This window comes from Symphalangus syndactylus, chromosome 8 (assembly GCF_028878055.3).
Source record: "Symphalangus syndactylus isolate Jambi chromosome 8, NHGRI_mSymSyn1-v2.1_pri, whole genome shotgun sequence".
NCBI classification, from domain to species: Eukaryota; Metazoa; Chordata; class Mammalia; order Primates; family Hylobatidae; genus Symphalangus; species Symphalangus syndactylus.
The window spans coordinates 127,057,660-127,072,698 of record NC_072430.2 but is presented as its reverse complement, the minus strand read 5'-3'; the positions used below and the strand labels follow the sequence as shown (position 1 = coordinate 127,072,698).

Below are 15,039 nucleotides of genomic sequence, written 5' to 3'. Positions count from 1 at the left end.
CAACATAGGTAAATTGCATGGCATGTGAACTGTATTTCAATAAAGCTTAAAAAAATTTAAAAGCACTCAGAAGCCTTGGAAGTGGCAAACTGAAAACTTCTGACTGTAAAAGAGACCACCTGTAGAGCCAGATCTTAAGGATGCATTAAAGGCCATCTCATCTTTTCATAACTTCATACATAATAAATATCAGTAACTTATTTTTGCTCTAAAACAATATAGGACATTTTAGCCCTCTAATAAGTGACTGCTCTGCTGTCCTGGCTTGGTGAAATGTTACCAGGGGAATGTTAAGGAGCAGAGTTTCTCTCAACAGAGGCACTGGGCCAGGCACGGTGGCTCACACCTGTAATCCCAACACTTTGGGAGGATGTGGCAGGAGGATCACTTGAACTCAGAAGTTTGAGACCAGCCTGGCCAACACAGTGACTCTCCATCTCTACAAAAAATAAAAAAATAAAAAAAATAGCTAGGCATGGTGGCACTTGCCTGTAGTTCCAGCTAATTGGGAGGCTGAGGTGGGAGGATCACTTAAGTGGGAGGTCGAGGCTGTAGTGAGTCATGATCTCTCCACTCCACTCCAGGCTGAGTCACACAGCAAGACCCCATCGCAAACAAAAACAAAAACAAAACAAAAAACATAAAGAGGCACTCAATGGTCATTGGCTCCTAGAACCAGGTAACTAGGGTTCATATCCTGGACTTTCTGATTTAGGGCCCCTGCTCTGACCCTCCTCCAGCCATGTCCTTCCCTATGAAGCAAGAGAAGATGCTCAATTCTCTAGACCATTCACTGGCAATCCCATTTCCTACCCAAATGCCTGCACCTGCATCCTAGGCCTGCACAGGTCTCTGCCCCAGGTCTACCCTCCCTGGGGTGGAGGACGGCACAGACGTGCACTACCCTAGACTGGAGGCCTGGCTGAGGATGGCTGTTCATGCGGGAACATAGACCCAGACAGAGCCCTTCTGTAGTCCTAGACAGTAGACAGGCTGCCTCCCTTACTTTGCTACATTTTAGTGTAAATCTCTAGGCCGAGAATTCTAAATTTGAACCTAACTTTCCAGGTCACATGAAGACACAGATGTGAAGACAGGAGGCCAAAACATTATATTTAACGGTTTGTTAGTTTAACAAATAACATTTAAATATTTTGACCTATGGAATCTCAGTCTACATTTGTGTGTTTACCTTAAAAGCTTGCAATTTTAGAGGTCACCTGATTGCTTTTTTCCTTCTACATCTGTCAGGTAATAAGAGAGTATTTCTGGTCTTCTCCGGAACATGCCATATTTTATAGGCATATATTAATGCATAGGCCTTACACATTAAAGGCCGTCTCATCTTTTCATAACATCATACGTAATAAATACCAAGAATTTATTTTGGCTCCAAAACAATATAGGAAGTTTTAAGACAAGAAACATCTTAAACTTGTTTACCTTCATGTATGCCTCATATTTGCAAAACATGGTAGTTAAAAAAATAATACAACAGGAAATGAACAATAAAAAAACCACTGAATATTTTACAATATTAATAAAGTTTAAGGCTCCTCCTGGGCTACTTTTCTACTTATAAAGGATGGAGAAGCAAATCCTCTAGACAAAAATGCAAGGCTCTGGAGATTTTTTTTTCTTTTTTTTTTTAAATAACAGAAACAGTTTAAATGGAACTTGGGGAGGGCAGGGCTTAATGAGTTTAACCATGAGAGTTTGGAGTCTTTCATGGCGCTTTGAAGCTTCTTAACAAATAGTTCAGGGACATAATCCTAGAAAGGGTGATTTTGTTACTGTTGTCACATGCAACCCATAAGTGGAGCAGGAGAGATAACCTTACTTTATTGCCCTCTTAAAATATTCTGCTTTGGGAATTATTTTTATTCGTTGTGAGTTGTGAAGCTGGGGCTGAGGTCATCACTTGCTTTTGCCTTCCATGAGCATACAGATGTCACCCACGTGTTGACAACTGGGTTGACTCCCACTCAGATCCTATTCTACTCCAGAAGATGCTTAGAATCTGCCATCCATCCTTTATGCCTCTTGTCATCTAGATTCCTTGGGGGAACTCTCCAGCTTTTTCTTTGTACTGAGGATTAGGTATAAATACAATAAATATGCTTCAACATTTCAATCATTTTAGACACTGGGGAGGTAGGAGAGACGGGGAAAATGATCTCAGATAAGACTATGAATTTGTAAGCTGCCATAGAGCTGTGCTGTTCAATATGGTATCCGTATGTGGCTATTTAAATTTAACAAAATAAAAGATCCAGGTCCTCAATAGCACCAGTTGCATTTCAAGTGCTCAACAGCCACGTGAGGCTGGTGGCTCCCAATATGGACAGTGCAATATAGAACTTGTCCATCATCACACAAAATTTCCATTAGATGTGTGGAATGGGAGAGTCTGAGTGTTTTCTCCATCATCCCACTCAAGCTTTCTTTTATTTACTCTAGGATCAGTACTACGATTTCCTATACCATCGCGTTTTTTGCAAATTAAAGCAATTTATTCTTAAATTCTAAAAGCAGATAATAGTGATGGTTGTACAGCTTTGTGAATATACTAAAAACCTCCGAGTTGTACATTTATTTATTTATTTATTTTAGAGACGGGGTCTTGCTCTATTGCCCAGACTGGAGTGTAGTGGCACAGTAACAGCTCACCATAGCCTCAAACTCCTGGGCTCAAGTGATCCTCCCACCTTAGCCTCCCAAGTTGCTGGGACTATAGACACATGTCACCACACCCGGAGAATATTTTTTAATTTTTAAAAACTTTTGTAGAAACAGGGTCTCGCTCTGTTGCCCAGGCTGGAGCACAGTGGTTCAATCACAGCTCACTGAAGCATCAAACTCCCAAAGCGTTGGGATTGCAGGCATGAACCACTGCACCTAGCCGAGTTGTACATTTTAGAAGAGTAAACTTCACGGTATGTGAGTTATATCCCAAGTTAAGAAAATAAAGCCTAATTAGTCAAATATCAAGTAATAATTTTATAATCACCTTGGCAAGTATCGTACAGAGCAGCCCAAATGGTCTTACTCAAATGAAAATCAAGAAAATCAAATGAAATGTTTTCATTTCTGAAAACAAACAATCTCCATCCTCCAGTGGCTCCTAATCACACTCAGAGTAAAGTGCCAATGCACAGCCATGGTCAAGGACTGAGATCTGACCTCTGCTCCTCTCTCCTACCTCCCTGCCTCTCCTTTTTTATGTTCCAGCCACTCTGGCCTTCACTTGCTGTCTCTTACTCGAGCATTCCAGCCTCCCGAGCTTTGTCCTAAGCACGCTCTCCTCCTGGTTGGCGCCTTCATATCTTTGAGATTCTATCTCCCCCACAAGTCTCCGTTCAGAGATGCCTTCTCTAGCCCTCACCTCCCTGGTTCCACATCATGACCCTGTTCTATCTTCTTCATACCTTTTAGCCCATCTGAAATTCTCTTAAACTTTTTTTTTTAAGAGATTGGAGTGGTGGGGGTCTCACTATGTTGTCCAGGCTGGTCTTGAACTCTTGGGGCCAAGCAGTCCTCCCACCTCAGCCTCCCAAGTACCTGGGATTACAGGGTTATGCCACCATGCCCAGCCTAATTCTCTTACTCTTGTACCTGTTAGTTTTTTTCATCTAAACTAGACTTCAAGCTCCTTGAAGGCAAGGACCCTGAGCACCTTGTTCCTGCAGAATTCCTGGCATCAACACAATGGCTGTTGTTCTGCCCACCACGCAGTAAGCATTCAACAAATGCTTGTTGTCTGAAGAGACAGAGAAATAAAAGCAGAGCCCACCGTTTGCACACACTCTGGTTAGAAAGTAGCCACCTACGGGTTCTTAATGACACCCAAGGAGCTTTGAAAAATACATATACCTGGACGCTACGCCAGGAGCCTGATTTACTAGATCTGGAGTGAGGTTCAAATTGGCCTGTTTTTTTTTTTTTTTTTTTTTTTTTAACAGCTCCACTGTTTGGTCCAATTGCCTCATTTTCAGGGAAGGGAATGAGGCTCACACTTGCCTGAGTTCTCAGCTAGTCAAGCAGAAGTCTGCTTGTCAAATCTAAGAAACTCAGCTATCCAGGAACAAGTCTATGTGTGTTTCTGGTCCTCCATTACACTGTATCTGTGAAATCACTGTGGTTCACACTAAGGAAAATCTACTTTGACCCATAGGTCTGAAAGGGACTTTCATAACAGACCACTTCAGAATTTATCACGAGATAGAGTCAAGTTATCTCTGAACTCACTCCTTCCTCATCCAAGCTCTCCTATTATAGTATTGAGGTTTTCACCTTGGCAGAGAGTTGTAAGCACATTTTACCTTGCATGCTTTTCTCCAAAGTCAAATCCAGACAGAAGATATAAAACACTGAACATCAGCAATGGGAACAGCATCTCTCAAGAGCCACCTGAGTCATATTTTCCGTTATCTTTTTGAGAAAGATAAAAACCACCAGGTTCTCCTCTCTTTATCTTCAGATGCTGGCAGGTTAGAGAGAAAATTTTCTGATTTGTATTGGCAAAAATAATCATGAAGTAAAAATGCTTCAATGCTTCAATTTTTGAAGGATTGAAAAGGACCTCCTTGCTAGAGAGGAAAATTAAATGGTAATTGTTAACAAAAGAAAAAGATTACAAAATGCATCTACACTTTTGGAAATAAACCAAATGTTCTCTAGCATGCTTATCAAAAGAGGCAGGTCAGTACCATTGTTAAAAACCTGGGTTTCAATCCTTGCTTTACTATTCACTAGCTGTGCGGCCCTGGACGAGTGAGTTAATCTCACTGTGCCTCAGTTTCCTCCACTATAGAACATAAAATACAGTTGACCCTTGAACAATGCACGGGTTGGGGTGCTGACCCCCATGAGGTCAAAAAATCTGCATATAACTTTTGGTTCCCTAAAAGCTTTACTACTAATAGCCTACTGTTAACTGGAAGCCTTACTTATAACATAAACAGTCAATCAACACATATTTTATATGTTCTATGCATTATATATTGTATTCTTATAATAGAGTAATCTAGAGAAAAGAAAATGTTATTAAGTAAATCATAAGGAAAATATATTTAATACTGATTAAGTGAAAGTAGATCATCACATTTTTTTTCCTTGTCTTCATGTTGAATAGGCTGAGGAGAAGGAGGAAGAGGAGGGGTTGGTTTTGCTGTCTTAGGGGTGGCAGAGGTGGAAGAACATCTGTCATCGACATTTTGCTGGACTGAGCTGGTTGCCTCCTGTTGTTGTGGAGGTGACTCACTTCATTCCAACTTCTTGATACTTTCACTTCTGGAGGTCACATTTCTCTAAGATCTTCCAGAAAAGTCTTAACGCTGCCTTAGCCTTTTTTCCAGTCCAGCTCTTAAATTTTTTCCTTCTCTTCCCCAGAAATAACATGAGTGTGGATCCAGCTTGTCCCCAAACCTGCCTTGCTTCAAAGCATCCGATTGTAAAGAATCTTCACCTATGCCTGTCATTTGTGGGCCTGAAGAAAACTATCCATCCTTGCAAATGTCTCCCGCTGAGATGCCTCACACTGAAACTGTCTCTCCTCTTCCTTCCTCCATGGATCTGCGTATTCAGGACAGTCCTGAATCTCCCACCAGTCCCAAAGGCAAACAACCCACTGCTGCAGAGAATAGTGCCACAAAAGAAGGAAGACAAGGTCCCGGTCAAGAAACAGAAGACCAGAACTGTGTTCTCTTCCGCCCAGCTGTGTGTACTCAATGATAGATTTCAGAGACAGAAATACCTCAGCCTTCAACAGATGCAAGAACTTTCCAATATCCTGAACCTTAGCTACAAACAGGTGAAGACCTGGTTCCAGAACCAGAGAATGAAATCTAAGAGGTGGCAGAAAAACAACTGGCCACAGAATAGCGACGGTGTGACTCAGGCCTCAGCACCTACCTACCTCAGCCTCTACTCTTCCTACCACCAGGAATGCCTGGTGAACACGACTGGAAACCTTCCAATGTGTCCAGTCCTGGAAGCAATTCAAGCTGCAGTAACCACAGCCTGAACATCCAGTCCTGGAGCAACCACTCCTGGAACACTCAGACCTGCTGCACCCAGTTCTGGAACAATCAGGCCTGGAACAGTCCCTTCTATAACTGTGGAGAGGAATCTCTGCAGTCCTGTATGTAGTTCCAGCCAAATTCTCCTGCCAGTTTGCCTTGGAAACTGCTGGGGAAAGCCACAACGTAATAAAGCAGACAACTGGGTATTTTAGTACTCCACAAACCATGGATTTATTCCTAAACTACTCCACAAACATGCAACCTGAAGATGTGTGAAGGAGAGTGAAATTGATATTACTCAATTTGACTCTGGGCACTGGCTGAATCCTTCCTCTCCCCTCCTCCCCTCCCTCACAGGATTTTTCTTTTTTGGAAACCACATGTTCTGGTTTCCATTATGCCTATCCAGTCAATTTGATGGAGGGTGGGGTATGGTTGAAGCCTAATCAGAGAGGTTTCTTTCTTTTCTCCTATTGGATCTTCCTGGAGAAAAGACATTTTAATAACCTTGGCTGCTAAGGACAACATGGTAGAAACTGTCTCTGGCTATAGATAAGCAGATCTAATACAGTTTGGATAGCTTTAGGGTTTAGAATCTAACCTCAAGAATAAGAAATAAAAGTACAAATTGATGTGAAAAAAAAAGAAAATCTGTTATTAGTGATCCCAAACAGTTCAAATCCATGTTGCTCAAGAGTCAACTGTACTTACTTTACAGAGCTGTGAAAATTAAATGCATCTATGCCTGAGAAGCATTTAGACAGTGCCTGACATACAGAAAGTGCTGAGTAAAGAAAAGTTGTTGTTGATAATAATAATGATTACTCCATCCATCAGCATTAAACAACTGCTAGGCCATAAGTTTCCATGTATCTCTGCTACCATGCTCAGCAAACATGAAAAGATATTTTTGAATGTATAGATCTTTTCCCTTCTCTTCCTTCCTTTGATTAAGAGTTTGACATTTATCTTCCTTTACTTTTAGTCCCCTTGCATTGCCATCAATCTACAAACCGAGGCACAAAGCTGTGGGGAGCCTGTGGTCAGTGGGGAAGTCTAGCAAGTGTCGGATAAAAGCAAGGCTAGCTGGAGGTGGCTGTGCCTCACGACACAGCCCAGGGCTCAGCACATCAGCCCTTCAGACATCTGCTCCACAGTTTCTCAGTCAGCCACACAGAGCGTGTAGGGTTTAGGTGCCTTGGGCACATCAAAATAATTCTGTACACACTTATGAGACCAGACAAGGAGGCAGCTGGAGTGTCTCGTGTGTGGTCACATACTTTCTAAATGATTGATATGACTTTCAAAGTATTCGCCATCAATGGGGTGAGAAGTAGATTACATCCACCTGCCCTTTTTTAGGTCACATGAAGAAACTAAACTAATCATTTTACAGAGCACTTTTTTTCCCTTCAAAATATCCCTCCAGATGATTGATTTCATAGGAACTTTGAAAATTGTTTCTGGACAGTTTGGTTTTAGTGGGGAGTTTTGTTTAAGTCTCTGATTACAATTTTTTTTTCTCTCTTTTTGTATGGTTTTTATTCATTTGCTACTTTTCATTAAAAGCAAAGAAATGGAGGGAAGGGAATGTTGGAATTCCAGTTAATTAAGACAATAAAAATGTATTATGCATTTGGTCAAAATACATTTTCTATATTATGAAGGACATTCACAAAGAGGTTGTTGTTTATAAATCAATATGAAGTAAACATTAAATAGCTAAAAAAGATGCAGAAAATAAAAAGAAACCCGTTACCCCATTCATCCAGAGAGCTCTTGGAACTAAAGAAATGCTTTCACCAGAGTTTGAGTTCTAGGATGCATGGGAAAGCCAGTGAGAAAAGTGAGGCTCTCTTCCTGTCTTTCTCTCAAACATGGCAAAGATTTGGTACCAACCCCCTTTTCAAACCCCAGGATTTGGTCTGGGAGGCGCAGGGAAGCTATGGCATCCAAGGTAGAACCTCCCCTCCAGGTTCCCATTAGGTCGTCTGCCAGCTGTGTCTCTCTCAATGCACTTTTTTGTTTAAGAGAATGCACCATCAGTAAGCAATCCAATTCACACCTGAATCACTGAAGTTGCAGATCCTGGATGAAACCGATCTTACTGCTTTTGGAGGTGGAGTCTGTCCACCAACCTGAGGATAACAATTGTTTCATCCTCAGCTATGTCCAGTTGACTTCTGCAATGATATCTATAGAAACTAACGATATCTGTAGAAAATGATAGCCTATAACTAATTGATGGAAGGAAAGATAAAAGAAGAGAAAGATGATTATTTGGAAAATTTCCAGAAATGGCTATGCTGCTGCTAAAAGGAGCTTCAACAATGTTAAAGCCATTAGTCCTAGGAAGGGCAGACTCTTTAAGCTGCTTGGTGCAAATGAGAAGATGGATGTTATTCAGGCAATGGCTGATGTCACCTCCATCTGCCAGGCATGGTCTGCTAGTAAATAGCGTGGGGTGCTGGAACAGTGAGTGAGTGCTTTCTTCGTCTCAGAGGAGGCAGAAATGTTTGATGCTGCAGGACAAAACACAGTCTATATTTCATATTCTAGTTTCTCTTAAGTGGATGATTCCTTTTAGATTGAAGCACATGAAATTGACAATATTTGATTATTGTTGATACACAAAAATGTCAGTTTCTTATGGTTCAGCTCATAAATATAAATATAGAGGTTTTCCATTTTAAAAGACAAATTCTGCCACCTCAAACCCATGTCTGAACTTGGAGAGATGCTCATTCCCATACTTGCTAGCAGGGCCAATGGACCAAGGTGACCTCACAGATCAGAGGTCACAAGCAAGTGCCCTGCACACGGAATTATGACCCACAGATCTACGTTCCCCTTCATACACACATAACTGGCTTTTAGAAAATTAGTTGCCAGAATTTTAAAACTCCCCAGATTTCATACTGCTTTTGAAAATCAGCTTGGCAGCAGTGCGCATTCCCGCAGTCCTTGTGATAAGAACTGGCTAACATGGTGAAACCCCATCTCTACCAGAAATACAAAAAATTAGCCAGGTATGGTGGCGGGTGCCTATAGTTCCAGCTACTTGGGAGGCTGAGGCAGGAGAATCGCTTGAACTCGGGAGGTAGAGGTTGAGATTGCACCACTGCACTCCAGCCCGGGTGACAGAGTGAGAGTCCGTCTCAAAAAAAAAAAAAAAAAATTGGCTGACCTGAGTAAAAGCTGCGTCCTTAGGATGGGGCACGTGTTCTCCAAGTTCATCAGAGTTGTGAACCTGACCATTTTTGTTTTCCACCTGGCCCAGGTGGGCTTTTCAGTCCTAGGTTAACTAAATGAATTTGTGTTCGTGCGTCCTCACCCAAAATGCCAAAGCCTGCAATCAAAATGTCAAAAAGTGGATGATGTTCTGACCAGTTAACCGTGAGCCCTTTTCCCTTCTCCACATAGCAGCCCCACCCTCAATGTCTTAGAGAAGGTTCATTTGGTTTCAAGGACCAGATGGGTAGAAGGGGAGAGAGACAAGACAGAACGCACAGTGGGAAGGCAGCATCTGTAGTCATCTCGCAAACAAGAGCATGTTTTCGGAATCTCCACAGACGGGAATTCTACACCCTCTCTCTGTAATCCAGTCCTAATGTTGAGCAACCTTCACGATCAGGAAATTCGGCCATAAATAACCCAAATCCTTCATGCAGCTTAAACCCATTTCCTCTTACTCGCTGCTCACTGGAGATGAGGAACAGCTGGTCACCGTTCTCTGTACCAAGTCCTTTGTCAACTGGATGACTGGATTCTGGCTCTGGACTGCTGTCATAATTAGGAGCCTGACTGGTTCCATATTGCGCTGTCTGCAAAAGCATGTAACATGGGAAGATAAAATTTTGAGCATGCTGTGCCATCAGAGGAACACAGTGCCTTATCATGTCACCAGGCTGTTCACAATTTATAAACTTGTGAATTTGAGATTTCTGCATGGAAAAGCATGTCTTTCTGAGGCTAGCTCTGCAATGTGAGCATAACAAAAAATAATGCAAAGAGTTTCTAAATGCTACCAACAAAAACAACACAGCGTTTATTAAGCATTTCCTGTGCTCCCATTATCTGCCTTATCTCACATGCTCTCCACTACAACACAGTAGAAACTCTGCAGGTGGGGAAACTCAGTCCCATGGAGGCTAACTTGCCCATGTTTATGCACCAACAAGTGAGAGAGTAAGTGTGCAAACCCAATCAGTCGGAATCCAGAGCCTGTGCTCTTTTCAACCATCCCTCCAGCTTGCACACAAAGCAGGTGCTGGTACGTCCCACATGGCTCATGGCATGGTGGGGTACAGTCCTTTTGTTTGAACAACCACACTTGGCAAGCAGAGACCAAGAAGTCATGGTAAAAATCATGCATTGAGTGTTCCTGATGTAGAGCAAAGATAAAACTCCAAAGAGCTTTATGGTACAGAGCTTGAATTCTTCTCACCGAGTCCCATGAGAGACTCCAGCTCTCCACTTAGATGCAGACACCAAATGTTTCCCCAATTCCCAGCTGCATGACGTATTCCCAAGCATGTGCTTTGGAGTCCAACCTAGATCATAAGCGAGGTTCTGCCGAATACCACCTGGTCACTTGGGATTCTGGCTGGCCTGCCTCGGCATCCTTGGCAATAAAATGGCGACAAGAGAAATTGCTTTGTGGTGTTGGAGATACACCTCTCTTGCTCTCTCTATTCCCTTGTTTAGCTACAAGTTTTCTTGCTGTGCTTATTTCTACCTGACATTATTTGTTATGTGCCCCTCTGGTTATTTTTTTTACCTCCTTCACTAACCTGTGAGCTCAGCATTGAAGAGGCTTTGCCTGTTTTACTCACCACTGTATTCCCAGTGCCTAGCTCAGTGGCTGGCATATAGTAAACATTCAATAAATATTTGTAGAATGACTAGGTTCTCAGTAGGAAAATTACATGAATTAAACAAAACCATCTATGTAAAATGTAGTAAAGCATAGTTCTTCTCACTTTTCATAGGGTTCTCTCCTTCAAATGGAACAATCTGTTATTTAACTTTTATGTGTCTGATTAGTCAACCTCTGTTCCCTCTATGGTTCTGCAACAATCACTCTAATTTTCTCTTTTATTATGGATCCTTGGCCCAGATATCAGGGGTTCTTTACTGCCTACAACAAAACCTCCTGAATGCCCAGGAACTCAATTTCTCAAAGCATAGCACACAGACACTATTAATTGCTTACCGGACACTACCTACTTTCTTGTGGCTTGTTAGCAGAACTCAAACTCAGGCCAAACCTCAGGCAATAGTGCAAGTCAGTCTGGCAATTCAACTTCCTTCTTTCCCAACCTCCTTTGCAATTAGGGGTGGCCATGACACTCAGTCCTGTCAGTGAGAAGTAGGGAGGTGGGTGGGTCAGGGGCAAGATCTTCTGGATATGCTTTTGTTTTCTTTATAAAAAGGATACAGGCAGCCATCACTACTCCACCTTGTTCCTAGCTGGAACATGGTTCTGATGTCAGAAGCAACAGCAGCTATCTTAGCACATGAGGCAACAAGCCAACAGGCAAAACACGGAGGAGCATAAAGAAAGAGGCAGCTTGAGTCTGATGATATTGTGGAGCAGCTGAACAAATGTCAGCATTCACCAGCCTCTAACCTCTTGTTCTATGAGAAAAAAATTAAAATTTCAAGCAACTATTAACAGGGATTACTGTCACCTATAGCAGCAAAAATTTCTTTACTACTGAGTTTACGGACTTCCTTTACAACTTAATCCTTTTTTCCATATTTTCTCATCTATTTCAGTAACATTACCATCATGCCCCAAATCCTTCAGGCTCCAAATGTTGAGTTATCATTGGATACGAAGGACAAAGAAGGCATCCATCTCTGAGTCCTGTCAATCTGTTCAAAATGGCTCAATCAAATCAATAAGGATATCCACATTAAATATTTATTCCAGTGTTTACATTAGCCAAAAATGGAAAGGATCTTAATTGGCTGGCAGAGATAAATCATGATGAATAATGAACAGCCAATGAAATAGTGATTAAAGTTTTGTACATGAATGCTTATTGATGTGGAACAAAGCTAAAGATGGACTTATACATTAGAAAATTAAGCTGGAAAACCATATTTTTATTAAAGATGGATATAACCCATGCATAGAAAACATTATCTAGAAAGCTATTCCCCCGGATAGCAACAACAAGTAACCCTCAGGGTTCTGGGTACTCGGATTGACTGTTTCATTTAAAACTTTTGACTATTTATAGTTCCTACATTAAAAACATACTGCTTGTGCATTAAGAAAAATGGTTTTCTTGGGTTGTTTGTTTTGTGTTTGGTGTCTCTGACTCGTCCCTGTCTCTCCACTCTCCTGCCATTACCAGCATCCAAGAAATCCAAGGTGACTGAAGTCACCACCTTCCAATGGCTCCTCCACCTCTTATCTCTCACTATTTCAACCTACACCATACTCAGCTCCCTCATCACCGACACTCTTCAGGCTACCCCCTGATTTAAAATTAACAATGACCGGTTTCTCTAGGTATAAGTCCCCAGAGTGTTCACCTAGCATTCAAGGGCAGATTGAGTAGACCTGTGACTTTATTTCCACTTGTTCCTCTGCTCTTGTCAGTCCCCAAATGTTCCTTCCACATGGCACATTTAATCCCACTTCTGGTTCTTTGCTCTGTAGTTCTGCCCTTCTGGAATGTTCTCTCCAACTCTTCTGACAATCTGAACCCTTTACATTCTGCAAAGCCCACTGTAGCCTTTCTCATCAGCCTAGGCCAAGCAGGAAGCTCCTGGGATGGTACCCAGATGATGAAGCAGGTAGTAGATCCATCTAAGCCTGGCACTGCGAGGATTCAGAGGAGAGGACATGAAAGGCTTCGGGGTCTGCAGAGCAGGCACAGAATAAAAAGACTTCACACCTAATTGTTGGTCATCAGCCTTTTCCACACATCCTCCCGTTGAAAGCCGCAGCTCTGTATGGTCTAATCATTCCAAAGTGATTCTGAGCCTCTCCTCTGGGGACTGCCCACTACATCAGGGAGCATTAGACAGGGGCATCCTAGTCCCAAGGGTAGCACAGTCCTTCTCCCTCAGGAACCATGGCTATTCTCCTTCTCTCTGGAATTTTCTAGGCTAGGAGTAGTGAATTCAAATGCCTATGTGGGTCAAGCAAGTGGTGTGAGTCAGCAAAGCAACTGCAGGTGTGGGACAAGAGGGAGCCCTGGGGACTGAGGGAGTTGCTGTGGTGCAAGGAAGCAACTGGAACTGGAAAGCAACCTCTTATGGTTATGCAGGAATGCAAGCCAGGGCTGCTACAGCTCCCATTGTCTCAAAGAACAGAAGGCAGAAAGTTTAGAAAGGCTCTACTAGTAAAGCTATGTGTGAACAAAGTATGTCAGTGGTCAATGTTTGGTTCAACAAGTCCTGGTTTGTGACCCCCTGCTCTGAGGTTCAAGGAGGTCCACCAAGTTCAGCCAGGCCAGGTTCCAGCAGCAGCAGCAATTAGTTACTATCTTCACCTTACACAGGATGATCGTTACCCACGGGGGCTCCACAGAAGTGGCCTTATTCTCATAACTTTGCTCAGAGTCAAGGACCTCTAAAGGATCCTCTCTTCCTGGTCCCTGGACAGTTAACTGTCTCCTGGGTCGGGGTCTGGCCAGGGACTAATTGGAGTCTGGATGCTCGCATGCTCAAAGCTTTATCTTATTACCCACGCTCACAATTTATTTTCCCATCTTAAAATACTCTTAACATAATATTTTAGTCTTATGCATGAATCCATACTTCATATACTCAAAGAAAAAAACTCCAAGGACTTTTTTCCCCAAAGCTGCAATGTACTGTTTTCCAAAGCCTGAGACCTTCTGCTGCACCTAGTTCTATCCTTGCTAAGTTTGAAATCCTCTTAACATTTCTATCAGGAGTCTTGGAGGCAATGGCACTCAAAATTGTTGATTTGGTGTTTTCTTATGGGGAATCAAGGACTCTGAGAAAAAGAGATCTTGTTCAGATGAACTTTGAGAAAGAATTTGTCCTTTTCCCTCATATGTCCTGCTCACCTGTTTACCTGTCTCCACCAATGCACTGAGAGCTCTTCAAGAGGCGTATCCACCCCAGAGGGTTCACAGTCTAGCACCTTGTATCCACTTGATAGATACTGGCTGAATATTAATAGTGTTATTTCAGAATAAGAAACTCTCTAAAAATTTCCACAACTCAGTAAGTGTAGATGAAAAGAAGCAGAACCTGGAAAAGTATTTTTATGGCAAATGATTGGGTGCCACAGACCACCAGAAGGAAGGACTGCCAAACTCCTACCATGCAAATCCTGGAAAACAATATGGCTGAATGCTTCCCTATGCCACAATGCAACAATTTAAAGCACATGATTAGCTCAATCTAGAGTCTACCCTTATTAAGTGGCATAAGAAAGTAGATCTGCACCATCTGTATGGTCCCAAGGTCCCTTGTCTCCCATCACCCACGCTCTACAACGAGAGAGGAATTTCTTCTTGGAAAAGACCTTGTCGGATTAAAATAACAGAAGTGCCATTAGTAGTAGTAGCAGCAGCAGCAGTGTTGGTGATGGTGGGATGGTAGAGACCATAGTAAAAATAACCTTTGAAGCCTGACTTGACACCAAATACCATGTGTTCAGCACTTCCACAGGTGATCTTATTTACAGCTCAGAACTCTAGGAGGTATATGTGATTATTTCTCCCCATTTCACCGATAAGGAAACCAAAGTGGTAGAGCTTACAGTAGAGGTTACATGACATGTTTTAGATGTGTAAGAAGCCAAGCACCATCTTAGCCTATTACACTGCCTCCCCTGCAAAATACAGCACAGACACGGAACACACAGACCTTTGTGAGGGGCCGTGTGAGGCCCTGAAGGGCTCACTATAAAGATCCCTGTAGCACACAACCTAAGTCAACAGCAGCAAAACCAATGGTTAAAAAAACAAACAAGTGGAAAACAGACAATATCTACTCTTGGCACAACACAGACCTGCAA

The 15,039-nt window shown here is 42.3% G+C and overlaps 1 protein-coding gene and 1 pseudogene across 1 annotated transcript in view; one reads left to right on the top strand and one right to left on the bottom strand.

The window, feature by feature from the left end:
• SGPP2 (sphingosine-1-phosphate phosphatase 2) overlaps positions 1-15,039 on the bottom strand; it is a 141,004-nt gene that overhangs the window by 106,339 nt on the left and 19,626 nt on the right. The window lies entirely within an intron of this gene.
• LOC129488498 (homeobox protein NANOG-like) lies at positions 5,399-6,338 on the top strand (annotated as a pseudogene).